Source organism: Bubalus kerabau, chromosome 2 (genome assembly GCF_029407905.1).
Source record: "Bubalus kerabau isolate K-KA32 ecotype Philippines breed swamp buffalo chromosome 2, PCC_UOA_SB_1v2, whole genome shotgun sequence".
In the NCBI taxonomy this organism is placed as follows: domain Eukaryota; kingdom Metazoa; phylum Chordata; class Mammalia; order Artiodactyla; family Bovidae; genus Bubalus; species Bubalus kerabau.
This window is the reverse complement of record NC_073625.1, coordinates 166,392,148-166,394,634: the sequence shown is the minus strand read 5'-3', so window position 1 is coordinate 166,394,634 and position 2,487 is coordinate 166,392,148. Positions and strand designations below refer to the sequence as shown.

General features: G+C 37.2%; 1 non-coding gene across 1 annotated transcript; it reads left to right on the top strand.

Moving 5' to 3' along the window:
- The first annotated feature begins 1,760 nt into the window (after window positions 1–1,760).
- On the top strand, window positions 1,761–1,895 carry LOC129645146 (small nucleolar RNA SNORA70). The gene has a single exon (XR_008711236.1). It is a non-coding gene; the product is annotated as a small nucleolar RNA SNORA70 (small nucleolar RNA).
- The last annotated feature ends 592 nt before the right edge of the window (window positions 1,896–2,487 follow it).

Below are 2,487 nucleotides of genomic sequence, written 5' to 3'. Positions count from 1 at the left end.
GTAGAAGCAGTACATAGTTTGTAACCAGCAGTTTCATCTTCTCTTCATGTTGTGGCAGATTAATACCAGCTTAGCCCAAACATCCAAAGTTATGCTGTTGGCAATGTAGCCATCTGTTTTTAATGAATATCTGGGGTCCATTTTTCAGTTAAGCTTCTCTTATTGTGTGTGTATGTTGCTTTTTCAGAGCTATCTGCATAATTGCTTAAAGATTTTACTACAAAATTAATATCCTTGCTGTGAACAAGGGAACAGGGCAAAAACCAGGATGACAGAGCCTGAGATGAGGTGAAAAGCAAATCCAATTTTTCCTTGCACCATAGAAACCTCGTCAGGACTAGCTTTATCTGGTAATCCACATTTAAACTTTAACCTGTAGGGGGGCTCTTTGTGTTAGATAATGTAAGCACAAAAGGAGGCTGAATCACTAATCAGATTAATCATATTTTGTAAGACTCAAAAGCTTCATTAAAAAGACCTGGTATCCAAGTTACAAATTTTTGCTAGTGATAGTGGTGGAGGAGGAGTTTGTCATTAAAAAAAAAAAAAAAAGTCATGGAAATGCTCAAATGTCTTCAACTTTTAATGATCCTATAGCAAGCAAGACTGAAGAGCAATGTAATATCCTAATTTACAAATCATACTTTCACAGAATTAGCCCATATTTTATTGCATTTTCTTTGTATTTTAATATAAGCAGGTACTATTGGATAAAGGCTTTCATTGCTATTATAGCTTCTTCATATTTTGAGCATATGTTGATATATTTGTATTATAGGCACCTATAATTTATATTTATATAAGTAACATTATAAATGCAATATACATTATATATATAAAGCAACTACCAACTGTTAGTTGATAACTTATTATTCTAAGTCATTTCTCAAAGCATTTTATGAACTTGACTGTTCAATTAAGGAGAATATTTGATGGAAATGGGGACCCTTCTGAGGAATAAAATGGAAAGGAGAAACTTTGTTGGCCAAGAATTTTATAAAACATGAAGCAAAGAAATGCAGTCACAAATTTCTTTGGTTTGTTGAAAAAGAAGGAAGGAAGAAAAATATGTCATTAAACTAAATCTTTGCAAGCAAAGCAAATCTTTAAAAAAAATAAGCAAATGAGTTCTATGGTTGACAGTCTGTAGCATGACTAGGTAATTATGGGGAAAATGCAATTGCATGTGTAACTTTATGCACACCAAAATCTCCTCTTCAAAAATTCAGCCCTCATATTTTAAATCAACAAATAGTTTTTGGCATATGGTATGTTACACAAACGCTTCCTAGCAAAACTGGTTCGATAATAATTTTGGTGAAAGAGCATGCCTAGAAATAGCTATTGAAAATTGTTTCATGCTACCTTTTGAAGATACCATGTAATTCTGATGTCTGATTAAGAGTGTAAAAACATTGTATCAGTTCATTTTTCTCAGCACATCCTCAAGAGAGATCCATTTATAAAATTATATATTCATATCTGTGGAAGTCTCTATGGCTGGATGGCATCACTGACTCGATGGACGTGAGTCTGAGTGAATTCCGGGAGTTGGTGATGGACAGGGAGTCCTGGCATGCTGCGATTCATGGGGTCACAAAGAGTCGGACACGACTGAGCGACTGATCTGATCTGATCTTAAAATGAGCTATGCAAAATTACTAAGGAAAATACACAGGTCTTTATAACCAAGTCATTTGAGATGAGGAAACTCAACCAAATCAAATGACAATATATTGACAACAAAAAACAAACAAGACTTATAACTAGTTGAGCCAACTGTGCTCTTCTCCCCAAGCAGGCTCAGTGTGCAACGACTGCAAACAGCAGCCTCCTCGGTAGTGTAGGCAGCCTGCTGCCCGTACAGGTTGCCTTAAGGGACCTTGGAGACAACTCTTTTCAGTGGACATTCATGACTAATCGGCTGTCCCCAACTAAGGCTCCAGACAAGTATGTGTGGTACCTTTAGGAAGCCCCAGGGCACAGTGGCCAAGGGCCATACTGACCAAATCATAAAGTTCATCCACACCAAGCTGCAGAACAAGGAGCATGAGACTGAGGCCCTCCGGGGCCAACTTCAAGTTCCCTGGCCACCAGAAGGTCCACATCTCCAAGAACTGGGGATTTACCAAGTTTAATGTGGGTGAATTTGAAAACATGGTGGCAGAAAAACAGTTCATACTGGATGGCTGTGGGATCAAACATATCCCTAATCATGGCCCTCAGGACTCATAAGAGCCTTGGCACTGTCTCCTTCTTAATCATGCCCACCAATGAATCCTACTTTCCTGTCAAAAAACCCCCAAAAACCAAGAAACAGAAGCAATGTCAATAACTTTCTTAGCATATGATGAGATTGGATATAATATTTAAATTACTGAATATTTTAAATTGCACCACACAAGGTCCAAGTCTACTAACAAATCTGTAGGTTAAATATCAGATGTAATAGTTCCTGAATGAACCATTGATAAGTCTGGTGCATGA